The sequence below is a fragment of the Carassius gibelio genome, chromosome B16 (assembly GCF_023724105.1).
Source record: "Carassius gibelio isolate Cgi1373 ecotype wild population from Czech Republic chromosome B16, carGib1.2-hapl.c, whole genome shotgun sequence".
NCBI classification, from domain to species: domain Eukaryota; kingdom Metazoa; phylum Chordata; class Actinopteri; order Cypriniformes; family Cyprinidae; genus Carassius; species Carassius gibelio.
Window position 1 is genome coordinate 22,674,664 of NC_068411.1, and position 17,734 is coordinate 22,692,397.

The window sequence follows — 17,734 nt, forward strand, 5'->3', positions numbered from 1 at the left end:
AGAGAGTGCATGAGAGAACAAGGCTTGAGCAAGAAGGAGGAAGAATTGGATATGAACTGCGTAGGCAGCAGAAAAACCATGAATACTGGAGACCTAAAAAAAATAAATAATACTTTTTGTCAGCCTTTCTGTAACAGACTCATGTAACATCAACGACAGTGACAAAAACAAAGCCAGGCAGAGGTCAAACGAAAAATGAACTAAATACACAAGGAGAATGTGACAAAACATGATGCAAGATTTCTTGCTCCCTCTCTCAAACATATGGACCTACAGCTGGGACCTCTTCAAACTGACATACAGACTGTGCTGTACTGACACTTCACAACACCATCTTACTTTCCATTTCGTAATTTACATGCATGTTAAAAGTGAATAAATAAATAAACAAAATAAAATAAAAAACAAAATGTTTAAATAATTACTTTCAGCAATGCTCTGCATTGTTTTCACCTTGTGTAAAATAATACAAATAATACAATAGATTTTACAGACTAGAATTTTATTGAAATAAATATGAAATGTGATTGAGTATATGAAATAAAATCGTTATGCCTTTTTTTAGAATAGCCTACAGACACTTCTAGACAGGAGTGGAAAAACACGTTTTAAAGCTCTCCCATCTTGCTTTTTCTCTGCCTTCCACTCTCTTAGTGACATGTCGGCAGATTTGATAACAGAAATATCATACTGTTCATCGTATGTTAACTGCAACACCAAGAATGATATAAATATCTACTGACTGGATGAAGTTGGCTTGTTTCTAGTGGTTTCCAGGTGAGCTGACCCTGCTGGTGTATTAATGGAGCTGAGCGTAGACTCGAGGACTCTCGAGGCCACGTGGCAGCTTGTCAAGACTGTAGTAAATAAGGAGACCATCTTGATTCAAGGAGCTCATTTTGTCTAATGCTTGAATAATTACAAACAATACTTACAAAACCGAAGGGAGCGCGCTGGCTTTTAAGCGATCAGAATAATCCAATCACACTGTACATGAAGACAATAACTCATTGTCTCCATCATGTCAGGTCCATTAAAATTGTGTTTTTTTCTTATTAGTTGAGCAGAATGACGGTTAGCGCTCCTCTTTCCAGCTCTTACTCTTGGCAACCTGGCTCCGGTTCCCATGGAGACAGGCCTACAGCTAGCCACAGCAGATGGAGGGTGAGCTGGAGGTCTAAATTTGTCCCCCAGCATCCTATCTGAGTGTAGTGGCACGCAGGCAAGAGGAAGTAGATAAACAGGCTGACCTCCGCACGCCAGTGGCAGCATCTTATGACCCCACGTGTCCCCTCGCTGAGACCTCAACATGTTCATCAAAGACAAACCGGAGGAGGCGGTGCCACTGACCCACGCCACCAGAAGGCCCCTCCTGAATGTCACACCGCAGGAGTCAGAGGCACACCTCAACACCCCGCCTGTACTGGCACAAACATCAACGTTCAGTAAAGATCATGGGGGGAAAGACATCACGACCCCTCTGAACCGTGCTGGTTATCGTCCCTGTCCAACATCCTTTCTTGCAATGAAATGATCACCGTTGACTTGTTCGACTAGAAAGATACGCTACACAGCTTTATTTACAGAGCAATAGGCAGCCAATGTGAAAATTATTTTCTTATGCAGATCAGTCAGTTACCACAAACTATTTATGTATAGTCTACTGTAAAAGCACAGAATTACATGATGTGACTGTTTATAAAAAAATGACATCACGTGGACGTCCACATGCCACACCCTGTCGCAAGCCTGAGCTTTCCAACATTGTGTGAACATTCAGCCCAAAAGCAAAGCTGAATTTGGACAAAGGAGTACAACAAATGAATAAGCTTTTGATTTAGGATTACAAAAAAGTTAAGTAGGGCAATCCTTAAAAATATTTTGGTTTGCAGTAACAGTAAAACATTTTTTTAAAAAGGGTCAGTAGGTAGGTCTATATGTATTAGGGATGTCAAATTTCGATTATTTCCATGATCGATCGTCGTTTAAATTAACGATCAATTAATCGATTAATCGTTAACCATAATACTGCAAAATGCGTCTATTGCAGGCACGCAGTCAGCGGTATGACAGGATGTGCAAAAGCCACACACACACACAAAACGCTTTCTCACTTGAATTAAAGAGGTTTTAGTCTGAATAAAATGATAGTAGCAGGATTATAAAATGAATAGATGCGATTATGATCATTTGATAAAATGAAGAGAGCGCGCCATACTTTTGAGGTCATTTTACTTTGTTGACAGTTTCCAATCCCGCACGGAGAACGCTGAACGCGCCTCTTTAAATGGTTTTGTGGTGCTGGTTGTTGTATTTTAAAGCACAATTGCAATGTTTTCAACTGACATTATTGTATAAAATTATCCGAAATGTGGAGCGCGTGTGACTGCGCTGCACATTAAGTGAACTACATCGGCGCTGCTGCACCAAAACACAGTTGCTCACATTAATTTGATCCTGCTGGATTCTGTCCTAGAAAATGTCAGATTTTTAAAAATCTGGCATACAGCGCATTAGATCGTGACAGTGCATGCGTGCAGACGAGGATGAGCGAGCGCGGCTTTGGCTAGATTTATTTGGAGGTTATTGCTCATGTCTCATTCGGCACAAATCGAAATGTTTCCATATTCGCAATGTATTTGAATGTTAAACTATTATTTATAATGTAAACTAGGCTTGTAGGCTTAACACGCATTCGCATATAGACGGAAAAGATGATCCTCTTCATATGAGCAAAAACGTCCTTGGCATAACAGCAGAGTGGACCGGTATACTACGGTCTATTTAAACTGACCAGTGTAACCTTTTAATGTTTAGTTGACATTTTATTTTGATAATGAACAGACTGCGATGTAAGTTTGAATCGCTAGAATATACGTGTGCAGCAGGCTCCGGGGCGATCGAAACAGCTGAGACATTAAAAAATATATATATTTTCCGCAAAAGTGTTTACTTTCATTTGTGCACACTCACAATAAAAACAGAAGATTTGTGCTCTTGTAAAATAAAGCAAACAAACAGAATGCGTTGTCATCCTTTTTTTTTTTTGTGAACTTATGGAGCGCCCACACTTCTGTTTTAAATCCGTTAATCTTAATTAGCCTATTTAAGTCGGATATATTTCGCATAGCCTATTAAAAAAAAAAAAAAAAAAAACATGAAAACAAATTGTTATTTTTATGTTGGGCCTATTACTTAGTAGGCTATAAATTTTCCTTAAAGCATCCAATTTTGTCCCAGGGCTTAGAACCTGTGCCCTAGTCAGGTCCATGCAGAAACTTGTGAACGATGCTCGGCGTCACCGTTTAGTGACAGCAGTGAATGCTCCAGGAATGTGTCGGTCACAGCGCCTATTAATCGCTGTTTTGAATCCAGCAATTATTTATTTAGAAATGATAAGATCTGATTATGACAAGTGTGGTATAAAAGCTTTGTTTATTAGAGGAATAATAGGTTAACTGGAAAATGTTAGATCGCGACCATGCTTTTGGACCCCATAGTCTTCATTTACGCGGCTTTGTTCTGGTTTGCCGGTTGGTCACGAATTTCCACAAATTCAGTATATTTAGGCATTGTTTCTTTTCCTAAATCTTCATAGTCTAACCCTCTAATTTCCCAGGTTTATTTTATTATCTTTCGCTTTTAATAACTGTTTTCGCATCTCTTACTGTGGTAAACATGGGAAGGGAAATTAAAGATTTCATGAATTAAGAATTTGTTCGATTTATTAATTTGTTCCCTTATTTCACTTAACTCATGGGTTATTTAGGGAACAAAATTAATGAAACATGGACAATTGCCACATTAATAATTCGTAGGAATGAATTAACAAGTTGTAGGAATGAATAGACTATCTGTCCTGTCACTGTGTCCCGCAGCCCTGCAAAGCGCACGATATAAAACAGTTCTGATGAAATGATTAGTAACTACATTTCTATTGCATTTAATGTTGAAGAACTTTTATGTTGTTTCTATTTTAATGTACTTTAAACTTTAAATCACATTAAAAGCTTAATTTGTAAATTGTGAATGAATGATGATGCTTTTATATACACTCAAAAAAATAACTCTTTGAACGAACATAAAAAAATCATGGAAAGGATTTCCACATGATTAATTTGCTTTATTTCAGCATTATGCAACTCTGTTACTCCAATTTAATGTACTTACGTTGGGTCAACTTAATTTATTAAGGTTGATTCAACTTATTTACTATGGTTGGGCAAAGCTTAATTTAATAGTGTCAGCCCAACTAATCTGCAATGTTTTGGACAATGTTTTTAATAATTAAGTTCATTTTACAAAATAAGTTTAAGTAAACTTAACAAACCTTAATAGAGTCAACAAACAACAAATGAGTAAATTGTACCTGAAAATGTTAAATAGTGATGACATAAAATTTGAATAATGCCATTTTAGGAATGCCACCCCCTTGCATTAGGATCATGAGCAGCTGATTAATATTACTTTTCATTGGAACCTTTCTATAATTACAGCTTATCAAGCATATCACAAACATATTTAAATTACAAAGCAACATTTCAAACCGTTTGTTTCTTTGTTTTTTTTGTTCTAAAATTTATTAGAACAACTTAATAGCTATAAATTGTATTACTCATCTACCTATCTATTGGTACTACACTTCTCCAAGAGGGTGACAGAATAACAATTACCCATAATACACTGCAGAAATCCTCAGCCAATGAGATGCAAGTCTGTGTTGGTTTCACTAATATGTTACCTTTACTCAAAAATGTTATGTTGGCTGAACAAATAATTTTTAAGTAAAGCTGACAATACACACTTTTTTGTTGAATGAACTAGATTAAATCAAGTTCACATTGTTAAATAATTTTTTTTAAGTAATCATAACATGAACGGATTAAGTAAAATTAGCAAAGGTGAAAGTACATTTTTTTGAGTGTATCGTCACCGTCACTCACAGCCGCTCGCACGTGTTGAGTGCGCATGAGCCGCACGCAACCCAACATTGAATCGGTTAACCGACCATCGATAGCCTTAATCGATTGCATCTCTTATCGACAATTAATCGATCATCGATTAATCGTTGACATCCCTAATATGTATACATGTATATATGTATGTATATATATATATATATATATATATATACACACACACACACACACACACACACACACACACATACACATATATATATATATATATATATATATATATATATATATATATATATATATATATATATATATATATATATATATTTATTTTATTTTTTTTAAGTTTAAATGTAAAATGTTGGTTATGGTGATTACGTAGGTATGAATTTAAACAAATTAGCATACATACACACACACACACACACACACACACACACACACACACAGCACCATTCAAAATTATTTTTTAAATTAATTATTCTGCAAGGACGCATTAAATCGATCAAGTCCAAGTAAGACATTTACAGTGAAACAAAATACTTCTATTTCAAATAAATGTTGTTCTTTTGAACTTCGAAGAATCTTGGGGATGAAAAAACTATATGGGTTTCCAAAATTTAAGAAGCATTAAAAATTAAGACATCTGTTTTAACATTGATAAGAAATGTTTCTTCAGCACCAAATTAGCATATCTGAAGCATTTCTGAAGGATCTTGTGACACTAAAGACAAGAATAATGGCTGCTGAGAATACAGCTCTCACAGGAATGAATTACTATTTCAAATATATAAAAATAGAAAACAGTTCTAATAATATTTAACAATTTTATTGTTTTTACCATAATCTTTGATCAAATAAATGTGAAAATGACTTTTCGAAAACACACAAAATCTAAAAGACCCCAAACTTTTCAGTTTTTAGTCAAAATAAACACAATAAACACGCCTTTTAAACTCAGGGCTACGCTTAAAATGAGCCTAATTTCACCATGTATCATGTACAGACCCCACATGTAAAGCACCACACATGCTAAGTGACTGTATGAACCATTTTGTTTACCTCACAGACCTTCAGATGCTGGCAGGTAGACTTGTTAACAGGAGTTCAAGAGGCCTTTTGTGTTTACTTTGATTAAGGAGCAACAAGGGCAAATCAGGTCAGCGGGTCTTCAGTTTCACCAGCCCAGGGTACTTGTTTCTGAGCAGGTATGCATATCAGCAAAAGAGCACAAGCCATGCTGGATCACTTTATTTGTTCAGCTTCACCTTAGTTAAAACAGAAATTAATGGTTTTCCATTAAAGGTGCCATCTGTAATGTTTGGCAAAAAAAATCAAGTCATACTCCACATTCTATACCAGATGGGGGCAGTATGCCTCAATAAAGTGAATTGGTCTACTCTAGAGTAACAAACGAGAAACGGCATAGTCTCTATGCTCCGCCCCTACTTTCACAACAACACTACAGCCATAGCCGAAGCCTAACTGTGCGTTCACACCGCCGGCGTCTAGAGCGTCAAAAATCGTTCTTGCCGCTCTGCTCACGACACTGCAGAAAGATTTGTGAGCGCTCAGACGCTCTAACGTAGATCGAATGCTTATTTTGTATTTAAAGCGGCCGCAAAGCAAACAAGCTTGTTGATCTCGTGTAGACTAACCACAAGGAGTTATAACCTCATTAAATATTGTTGTGGACGAAATATTAGGATCCTTTACTTAAAATGAACAATCTCAGACACCTTGGTCCACGTATCACTTTTAATTAATTTTTTTATGTCCCTGTAGGCAAACAGGGACACATCATAGATTAATACAAACGCTAAACAGCAATAATCAACCTGTCCTTTATTCTGCTTGAGAACTAATGTGCCAACTCTCAAGCATTCACCGTGAGACACACGCAATTGACTCTTTTCACACGCTTTCACGCCACACATCAATTTTTTCACGCACAGAAAAACCACGAAGCAAAGAGGACACGGAGACCAACAGACTAGACAGAGCAGGTTAGTTATGATACATAGGGCTGTCCAAAAAATCGAATGCGATTTTCATGCACCTCTCATCAGTAAAGACGCTCCTGTAATTAGAAGTATATCTCCAGCATGTGCATTCAGATCAGGGTTGCCAGGTTTTCACAACAAATCCTGCCCAGTTGCTTCTTAAAACTAGTCCAAAACTAGCCCAATCGCGTTTCCGGGAGGTTCCCCGATAAAAATTGCTTCCCGGGGTTAAAATATAAATTTTTGGGAAGGGTTTCCATGGTAAAATTAGCATTTTAGGGGCTAAATATCACGTTATTTGTATTGGGATTGCTTCAAACCGCGGACATGAAAAACAACCGCAGACTTGGCAACACTGGTTCAGATGGAGCGGCAGTTACTGCACAGAGCCTTAGTCTACCGACAACTAACACAAAATCGCTTTCAAAATCGACAAAGAATCGCCTGCGATTTTAACATCGATGTTGTGTAGATTGTCAGTGAATTACGGCTCTGTGTAGTAAATGCCAACCAGTGTTGCCAAGTCTGTGGTGGTTGTTTTTCATGTCCGCTGGTCACAGCGACCCCAATACAAATAACGTGATATTTAGCCCCTAAAATGCGAATTTTACCAAGGCAACCCTGCTAAAAAAAATATTTTAAACCCCGGGAAGCAATGTTTTATCGGGGAACCTTCTGGAAGCGAGATTGGGCTAGTTTTGAGAAGCAACTGGGCAGGATTTGTTGTGAAAACCTGGCAATCCTGATCTGAACACACGTGCTGAGATATACTCCTAATTACAGGAGCGTCTTTACTGATGAGATGTACATGAGTAAAGACATGCACAGCCCTATATAATAAAATGGGTAACGTTAAGTTATAGCTAGCTAATTATAAAACGCAGCTACGGTTAGCCATCGCTAACATTAGCACGTTTATCGAACAGCATTCGATACATTTCTATGTTATAACTTCCCGAAAACAAATACACAAACATATAAAACAAACTTCTAGCGAAATACTAACAGCATCTAACTTGCAAGTTCGGAGTCGAACCTCATTTCTTTCAGGTTCATCAGTTGTCTCCAGGGATTAAAAGCAGTGCCGATGTTTAATCTGGTATTCTTATCGGATTTGATTTGTGATTCCGAGTGCGGTTGTTTCCCTGTAGCAGGTGTTGGTCTCTTGCCAAGGGCTTCAGCTATCCTTCCGCTCTTTTCCCTGAACTGAAAGTAGTGGGCTGTACTTTCCACATGATTGACATCAGGTTCAAGTACACGCCCACAAGCCCTGCGAGTTATTCGTGTATTGTAGGTTGGCTGGTGGATATGTTGCCCGCATACCGCCTCCCACGGCCGAAACTGGTATTACAACACCTGTCGGGCCGGGGCTAGTAATGCTAATGCTAATTAAGGTTGATATCTCTGCAGCACTATAACTTGACATTTTTTTAATGACATCATCGCCCTTATTTCTTCTCATTCTTTTGATGCGTGTAGGTCATGTTATGGATATTTTTACCTCAATTTCTGCATATGGCACCTTTAAATAGTTCCCCAAAATTAAATAATTCTGTAAATACTTCTTACATTCCAAAAAAAAAGAAAAAAGTTTTCCTGATACTTCTAAGCTTCAAAAAGCAACATAAAAAGTATCACGTGGTCTACGACTACTTTATGGTTTTCTGAAGTCATTGTTTTCTTTGTGGAACAGCCCAAAATTAATGTAGTTATTAAATAAAAGTCTTTTGACATTCATCTTTAGAGATCCTGAGAGTTGATTCATTCTTTCAAAACCAATGCACTAAACCAGTTCGAATGACTCATTCACAAATCAGACTGATACAGTTCAGTGACTTAGACAATTCAAGTAAATTTATGCATTTTGGTCCATTCCTCAAATCAAAGCGTTTAAATTCAGAAGATTTGAAAAACCATACACAAGACTTTTATCATAGCTTTATAGTGTTTTTGCTCTTTTTTTAAAGTTCATTCTTTAAAATGAATCTTTTTGCATTGTACACAGCTGTAATTAAGTGACAAAATTTTGCAACAACTGTGTAAATAAAAGCGGTTTTCATTTTTAGGTTAACTAAAAAGGTTAAGATTAAAATAATAAATAAATGAACACTTGGGTGACACATGCCTACTTCAAGCGTACTGCTAAACACGGCCACTCAGGGCTTCCATAGTAACCCGAGACAAAGAATGAGAAAGATGAGCTGTGCGAGTTTCATTCATTTACATTCACAGAGGAACAAGTGGAACAGCTCAGTCTTCAAAGCCACCCACAACATCGTGCTCACGGGCCCGTCAATCGCCTCACCCTTCGGCTTTCAGAGCACAGGGCTGATAGGAAAATTCCGCCCACATTAGGAAGTGAATCAAGCAGTGCTTCTAACGGGGAGCGACGGTGAATCAGATGGCCCCCAGAACTCTAACAAGCGCACGGGCCGGCCCACACAGCCGCCGCTGAGCCCTCTGATATGATTAGTCATACTCCGGCTGCATTTCTGAGCTTCTTTATTCCCTCGTTACCTCCACCTCTCAGGTCTCTCCTGGCTTTAACCTTCCAAAAACAAAGCAGCGTTAATGAGGAAGCCTCTCAGGGCTTTTCAGAAGTGCACTTTACCTGTACTTCACATCCTCTTCCTGATGGAGAGATTCTCTAACTAAGACAAGGAAAATAAGGGCCTCAGATACTGCTAAGAGTTCAAGTTCATCAGATTTGACACACTAAGACACCGAGTGCGATATAGTGTTTCGCCTAAAGAGCCTACAATCACACAGCCTCAGGCGGTTTCAACTCAACAGATCCTTAGAAAATGTTTAGTTAACAGGTTTTCTTGAAAACGTGTAGAACATGCAAGACAAATGAAGGAATGAGTCATTTTTTGGCAAATTTCCCTGGATGCAAAGAACATGTGAAAACACTGCTTTTTTTTTTTTTTATTCTTAGTCATTTATTTTTATTTTCCTACTAAACCTCATTAAGAAAAAAAAAAATGCTGTGGCCATGATTGCTCCCACAATCATGGTTTGTTCTCATTGCAATTTGTTCCCACTATCTAGGTTCAGTTAAATCTGTGCAGCAAGTTAAAATTAATTAGTACAACATGGACAAAAATTAAGTCGTGGGAACTAATTATTAATTTGTGGCCAAGATAGGCATTTTTTCTTCTTCATGTCATGAGTGGAGCACCATATATACACGTTTTTGACACATTGTGTAATACCATTTATTTTATTATTAATTTGCAGTTTCATGAATTTATTTAATATATATTTTATATAACATACATGCATACTTATATATATAGAAATAAAATGACAATAAACTAAAATTATTTTATTATTTATTTTAATGGCGTCTCAAACCTGTTTACATCTGTTTCTTGAATGAGAGATATTTAACAGATTGTCCAAGCTGCTTATTTTCACACAATCAAAGTAGAAGCACAAAAAAGGTCAAAAGCTTTTGGAATGAGATAAGCTTAAGTTTATAAATCACAGGACTTTCATTTAAGGGGAATTATGTCATTATTTCAAGGTAAATTAATTATGCCTTAAACTGAAAACTGCATAAGATGTTTAGATCTCTTTACTGAAAAAGAAGACTGAAACACACACACATACACACACACACACAGTCTTGTGTAATGTAACTCAGACACCATGCACTCACAAAATGCTGTGACATTAAACTTAAACGCTCTGTTAACAAAAACAGTGAAATACTCACTCTGAAGGCTGATCTCTTTTTGTCTAGTAATTCCAGTTAGCGTTCATTTTCCAAACAGAACCGAGCATACGATCGGATAGACGGGAGGTAGTGCCGTCCATTACCTGAGGAGTTCTGCCACCTCACACTGCTAAAGCATGAATGAAAGCCACCAAACGACACAGCGGATATGAATGTTTGTGTTTGAGTGGGTGTACTTCTGTGAAGTGAGTGAGGGGGAGGAGGAGGAGGGGAGAAAGACAGAGAGAGATGGGAGGGGGAGAGTAAGAGTGAGAAAGACTAGGAGTAAGAAATCGAGTGGGTGTGAGAGAGACATGGAGACACATGGCAGGAACGAGGTGACGAAAAGGGTGTGTGAATGAAAACGGTTACAGTGATTGAATAACAGGCTTCTCCTCCATGCACAAGGACAGCTAAGAGATTTATTGCTGTGATGACCAACTGACTAAGCCACAATGCAGAATTGGTTATGTATGTACATTTACACTTTGACATGAATCAGATATTATCACTAGAATATTAACGTATTTTTTTTTTTTCAAAAGATTCGTCTTGCTCAACAAGGCTGCAATTGATAAAATATATAGCTGAAAATTGTGAAATATTATTACAATTCAAATGAGGTTTTCCATGTTAATATAGTTGGAAATTAATCTGTAATTTATTCCTTATGGCAAGTCTTCTATGTTACATGATTCTTCAGAAATCTGACTAATATGCAGATTTGGTGCTTATGAAATATTTATGATCAATATTGAAAAAAAAAAAAAAGAATCAACATTTCTGCTTAATATTTTTGTGGAAACTTTTTTGCTGCACGGAAAGTTAAAAAGAACAGTGTTGACGTTAAGCAGAAATAGTCTAACATTTTAAATGCCTTCGCTTTCACTTTTGACTGATTTAATGCAAGCTTAATGAACAAAATAATCTATTAAAAGATCTTAGGGCCTATACTATTAGATTTTCTTCTTTTTTTTAATGCTTTAGATACATTATACGTTGTAAATTGTTTTGTCTCAGTACATATGAATCAGTGACTACTGAGAACTACAGATGAGGAGATCATATGATGTCATTACACAGATGGGAATTTGTAGGTTTATGGTTAGTGAATTACCGTCATGTCAACTCAGTTGGGCCTTCTTTCCACTTAACTTCCACTGTTCAGTTAAAAAGTGCAGCCATATTTGGATGATAACATCATGATGAGCTAGACCACTGGTTGGGTGGAGCTCTCTCAGCTTTGGAACTTCTAGTAGTCCACACACATATCCACATGTGCGCATGCCCAGACTCCTGAGCGTGAAAACAGGTCACAGTTATAGGAAATTCCTCCAGGGCTGCTGCTCACAAATGTTCCTGCCTGCACAGACAGAGAGTCGTAACGGTGCATTGTGGGCCGATGAATCAACACACTTCAAATGGGGCTTTCCCAGTGAACGAATTACACAAGCACTAAGAATCCAGGGAGAATTGAACTGCCTACTCATGACACCATTGGCACCAAAAACACTTTATTAATGTGCTTTTAAATCAACAGGTTTTTCTGATTCTTGATTGCTAATTCACACCAGCACATTCTATTACAAATGATCAGCTAAAACAAAAACAAAATCTAATAAGAAAGCATGAAAAAGAGCAGCTTTGACTAACTGATATCACCCTTTGTTTACTAGAGAAAATGACAAATTTCTGGATTAATAAACAAACAAAAAAAATAATTTAATAGATATTTAAACTGAGTGTCTATTTACACTAAGTGCAAATAGCCCGCCTTGTTGGCAGAGGCTATTTACACTAACTTTGCCCCCCAATGTGTGACTTGGCTGGTCAACACTACAAACGACTATTTTAACTACAGATCCAGTTGTGTAGATGGTGAAATTAGTGATATCGCTAAGAAAATGTGTTATTTTTACTAAGTGTAAATGGCACTTGCAATTGATGCAATTAGCCCCTGACATATTTCAAATGCAGGGGCAAAGTTTGTTGAATGTGTAGCTAATATGAACAGTTTTTAATAAATAATAAAATAAAAACACAATGTTACATATTTCTTTCATGAAATATTTGACAAATACATTGTATTTTTATGACCCTGGACCTCAAAACCAGTCATAAAAGTAAATTTTGTGAAACTGAGATTTATACATCATATAAAAGCTGAATATATAATACACTTCCCATTTATGTATAGTTTGTATATTTGAATAGTTGTAAAAAAAAAAAAAAATAAATAAAAAAATTATAATAATACAATTATAATAAAATAAATATTCATATTGAGAAAATTGCATTTAAAGTTGTCCAAATGAAGTCCTTAGCAATGCATATTACTAATCAGAAATTAAGTTTTTATATATTTACAGTTGGAAATGTACAAAATATCTTCATGGAACATGATATTTACTTAATTTCCTAATGATTTTTAGACTAAAAAAAAAAAAAAAAAAAAAAAAAAAAAAAAAAAAAAAAAAAACGCAAAATTTCAACCGATACTATGTATCGTTGACTATTGCTACAAATATACCTTATGACTGGTTTTGTGGTCCAGGGTCACAGATAAATGAAATGCTGCCAGAAGAGGTCAATTTTGGCCCCTGGAATTAATTTAAGGAGACATGTTTTGCTGTTAAAATAAAATAAATTATAAAAATAATTTTATGCAAATTTCATGGACATAAATATATCATAATACAGTAATACGGACCCTGGAACTAGTTTTCAACAACAATATTAGCCCTAAAGATAAAAGTCAACTTGTTTTTACAGTTTGGTTTTTCTACCTCATCTCTTACCACTTGAATCAACCTCCCTACCCCCATTTCTTTATTTCTTTCATTATATCTTTCTCTGTTTATTTTATGTATTATCCCAAATGATTGTCTGACCTTCAGAGTCATGTGGAGCAGGGCAGTGTGCCGGCCCTGGGGCTGTACGTGTATTGTGTCTGTCTGAATGTGATCTTTGTGGCCATGGTCAGCCTATTTAAAGGAGGGGGGGGGGGTCTGTGGCCAGGCATTGCCCATACTGTAGCCCTCTGGGAGGGGAACTCACATTTCCGTCATCTCTTTGTCTTCTGTTTTTCCAAGAAGATATGGGACAACAGAGGCTCTGTAAATCTGATCAACAGGCCGAGTGCTATACAACAATGGCATGACGGATTGTCCTGTTAGAGCGAGATCTCCGTTGCCACAGTATACGAAGAGAGCTGGGTCCTTGGACCTTGTTGACAATATAAGATAGCATATGAAATAAAATGAACTGCATTGAATTAGAACATAATCCATACCTGACCGAAATGAAAATAACTCTTGGAAAACCTTGATATCATAAAAGCTACAGAGATTACAAAATAAAAGTAGATTTAGAGACGTGCTGTTTCTACAAACTAGAACATCTCTAGGAAGCAGTTCCAGCCTGAGGCTCCTCACTGCTCAAGCATTTGTAGAAGCATGAAAGAGTGTGTAAGGACCACTACCTTACCAGGGGTTTACACCACCTTGTACGTCAAGAATTCAAGGGAGTGGCTATGTAACACAAAGATTCCACATAGAAGTTTCTACAAATATCATCTGCCCTCTCTATGAATTCTCATTCCCAGACTATTGTAGTACAAAGCTCAAATTCAGCTTTTCAGACTGGTCTCATAGGAAGCACGTTTGGTCATTTTACACCTGGTCATCCTGCCCTTGCCTAACCCAAAGTATGAGCAATAGCAATTAGTGAGCACTACTACTAAAAATGAGCTTTTTGTGGCTGCTGAAAGTCAGGTATCGCATTTCCTTCAGGTGGAATGGCATGCATGAAAAAGCTTGCCATTAGTCTGTACCTCCAGGGTGACATCTCCACATGACTCCTGTTTGTTATTCTCATTTAGGCTCTTATGCAACTAATGCGTTTTCTCCGGAAATTCAGCTGCAGGCACTAAAGCAACAGTTTAAACAGGAGGGGTCCTGAAAATTTAAAGAAGTAATTTATAGAATATGGACGGACACCATTCTCGGTTTTAATTAAACTTAAGGCCCTTAGATTTCTGCGATGTGGAAATGCGGATTGAATCATAGGATCCAGTAGAGGTGGGCGATATAGCCTCAAAATGATATCATGATATTTCAAGAATATTTGCAATAACAATATTTATGACGAGATGTAAACATATAAACATGCAACAATGTTTTTTATTGGTGATTGCAGCTGGCAGGCAGCAGCCTTTATTCAAAATGAAGGGCATTTTCAATCCTTTTCCAATGAGCTACTGTCATCGATGACAGACTAATTTGAAGTGTAAATCTATCGTCATAAGGTGGCAGCAGCAGCTGTGTGTCTGACTTGAAGCCGTAGCTGGGGTTGGCGGGGCTCCGGTTCAGGTTTTACCCACGGGCCCTGTTTAAAATTGTGTACAAATAAACAAATATACAAATTAAACAATTTATTCAAACAGAAACGGTGTTCAAGGTAACCCGTCAAAACAAATGTTCGGTTTAAATTGAAGAAACCATGAAAAAACATTACTTAAATGCAATCATAGTACTAGTACTGCTAATAAAATTATTAAAACATAACTTTTTCACAAATATTTACCAGATTTGTTTTTTTTTTACCAGAATATATTTACCAGAAAAAACACAGTATTTCTGGATTAAAATAATAATAATCAATTAATTAGATATGCTTTTGATTATTAATATTCAAAAATTGGTAAAAAAAAAAAAAAAAAAAATCTGAAGGCCATAAAAATGTAATTAATAAATTGCTGTTTAATATTTACATTTTCATGATTTGAATTAATCAGACATGCTTTCTGATTAATAAAATGTAATTAAACAATTAAAATGGAGTCTAAAAAAATTTAATTTGGAAAAAAATATATATATTCCATAGGGCCCTATAAACTGCGTGTACAGAAAATGTTTTAAGCACCCTAAAACAGGACTGACAATCAAATTCTACTGTAAAGTGAACATGGTCAGTGTGTAACCGATTCAAAAGCTGAAGTGGCTCTTTAAGAAGAATTGAATTCATCGTTTATCAATGTCATTAGAGAGCACAGATTTAGAGGGATTTAAAAAGGGATTCTTGGACTGAAAATGCTGGCACTACGGCAAAAACTTTCCCAGCCTCCTCAGCTAAACCCTCACTTCTATTAGTGTTCTCCTGTAGTGGGAGTGATGATGGTTTGTTTTTTTTTGGGCGAGAACGGTATAGGAGGCCTTTGTCTCCTCAACTGTCACCACCCAGCTTCTCTCCAGAGGGGAGATGGTTAAAGGTGGGGGACTGAAAGTCAAAAATAGCCTGAATCCCCAACGATATAACACCCACACATGAAAAAGTGAATAAACACCCCTGATGGCACACAGAGATAGTTTGGTTTGGAACCAGCTTCCACAGTGCCCCTCGTTGTGGCTGTTATGTGGGTAATTCCACACCATTTTCTCTCATAACCTGACAGGCTTATCTGTTGTTAAGGTTGCATCGGTAATCTTGTAACCTCGACATAAGTTATACTTGCTAGATGGGCGATGTGATGTGACGTGTACCTATCAAGCTTTACGAGGGACATTTATGTCATTTTGGCCCAATCCTGGACTGTAATTTAAATCAAATTAGCGGTCTTGGATTTGCAGACAGATGAAATGTATTTTTGCACTGCCGCCCACAAAATGAGGACCTATAAAAAGTTAAAGGTAAAAATGGATCTGCTTATGAAAATATTTGCACAGAGATTTCAAATGTCAGACTAAATAGACAAAAGGTTTTTGGGGTTCAAGAAAAGAACAAACCAGCAATTCCTCAATTTATTCGGGTTTATATAGACACTTGCTTTTTATCTGCAATGATGGTGGGCCAAGACTCTGATTTCTTGAAGACCAGGTCTTCAATTACCCCTACCTAGAATTGAGCTTGCAACTTTAGTAGCTCCACTATAGTAGCTGCTTTTGTAGCTCAACTGGCTAGAACTAGAAAACCATTTCCCATGAACATTTGGACTAGTCACTTTGGATTAAAGCATCCACCAAATGCATTCATGCAAACAAACACAAAATGTACAGAATGTGCATTGCTGTAAATAAGTGGATAAATAATTTGATGATAAAAAATATGATAAATACAGGAACATTTATATTTGGATATGTATAAATATAGATAAGTTTTATTTAATGCAGTTTTATTTAATGCAATTTAACTTTTTATATAAGTTTTTATTTAATTATTTAACTTTATAAAATAAGTTTTATTTAATGCAGATAAATTCCGCTCATTGAACAACCAAAGTTTCTACATTTGAATTATGCCGTAGTAACTAATAGAACCATTTATAACCATTATTAATAATTAATCACCAGTCATAAGTGAATAACAATTGAGCATATCTGAATGGTTTCTGAAGGATCATGTTACACTGAAGACTGGAGTAATGAAAGAGGAAAATTCAGCTTTGCATCACAGGAATAAATTACATTTCAATTATATTAAAATATAAAATAGTTATTTTAAATTATAAATATATTTCACAATATTCATGTTCTTATTATATATATATATATATATATATATATATATATATATATATATATATATATATATATATATATATATATATATATATATAAATAAACGCAGCATTTGTGAGACTTTTTCTTTTTTTTAAAAACATTAAAAAAAAAATTATTCCAAACATCTGGTCTAAACGTCAAACACAAAGACACATATATACATATAAGCCAAGCAAACAGACAGGGATCCACAGGGATCTCCTCCCACCCTATTGGCCTAATGTGAATGAGATCCTGATGGACTGCTGCATGCAAGCCATTTTTGTTTTATGATCGATCAATAAGGATGCTCTTTGGCTTGGATATGTGATATGATTATGTCTGAACATAGTAATCCTGATTCTGTATGTAGTCCGCATCGCACTAGAGCACCAATATCCCTCACAATTCTCTTCACCGAGCCAGAGTATTCAGAAAAGCAGCCAAAATTCCCCCAAAGTTTTGGGCTTAATGCCAAATTCAAAATACACACGAATCTAGACTGTTCAAACTCAGGTGGCACAGTGCAATACTGCAGCTTGAAGCTTTCAGCAG

The 17,734-nt window shown here is 36.3% G+C and overlaps 1 protein-coding gene across 4 annotated transcripts in view; it reads right to left on the minus strand.

Annotated features, from left to right (window-relative positions):
- Positions 1-17,734, minus strand: part of LOC127974792 (transcription factor HIVEP3) — a 72,941-nt gene that overhangs the window by 14,657 nt on the left and 40,550 nt on the right. The window contains exon 1 of one of the 4 annotated variants that reach the window (XM_052578309.1): positions 10,644-10,831. The exons of the other annotated variants lie outside the window; for them this stretch is intronic. The gene's annotated coding sequence lies outside the window, so the exon portion shown is untranslated. Of the gene's footprint in view, positions 1-10,643; positions 10,832-17,734 lie in introns of those variants that run through there. 4 annotated transcript variants of the gene reach the window in all.